Source organism: Cervus elaphus, chromosome 3 (genome assembly GCF_910594005.1).
Source record: "Cervus elaphus chromosome 3, mCerEla1.1, whole genome shotgun sequence".
In the NCBI taxonomy this organism is placed as follows: domain Eukaryota; kingdom Metazoa; phylum Chordata; class Mammalia; order Artiodactyla; family Cervidae; genus Cervus; species Cervus elaphus.
The window spans coordinates 19,475,631-19,476,165 of NC_057817.1; the positions used below are offsets into that span (position 1 = coordinate 19,475,631).

A 535-nucleotide genomic window follows, 5' to 3' on the forward strand; every position below is an offset into this window, starting at 1 on the left:
TCCACTAGCTTTGTTCATAGTGATGCTTTCTAAGGCCCACTTGGCTTCACACTCCAAGATGTCTGGCTCTAAGAGAGTGATCACACCATCGTAGTAATCTGGGTCATTAAGATCTTTTTTTGTATAGTTCTGTGTATGCTTGCCACCTCTTCTTAAATATGTTTTGCTTCTGTTAGGTCCATACAATTTCTGTCCTTTATTTTGCCCATCTTTGCATAAAATGTTCCTTTGGTATCCCTAATGCCCAGATAGCTCAGTTAGTAGGGCATCAGACTTTTAATCTGAGGGTCCAGGGTTCAAGTCCCTGTTCAGACCTCTCTGTTTGCTTACCTGGTGGCTCAGATGGTAAAAAATCTGCCTGCAGTGCAGGAGACCTGGGTTCAACACCTGGGTTTGGAAGAGCCCCTGGAGGAGGGCATGGCAACCAACTCCAGTACTGTTGCTGGAGAATCTCCATGGACAGAGGAGCCTGGCGGGCTACAGTCCATGGGGTCACAAAGAGTGAAGCCCAAATTTGTCTCTAAATCAATGTGCT

The 535-nt window shown here is 46.0% G+C and overlaps 1 non-coding gene across 1 annotated transcript; it reads left to right on the top strand.

The window, feature by feature from the left end:
* The first annotated feature begins 242 nt into the window (after positions 1-242).
* Positions 243-315, top strand: TRNAK-UUU. Its single transcript has one exon. It is a non-coding gene; the product is annotated as a tRNA-Lys (tRNA).
* The last annotated feature ends 220 nt before the right edge of the window (positions 316-535 follow it).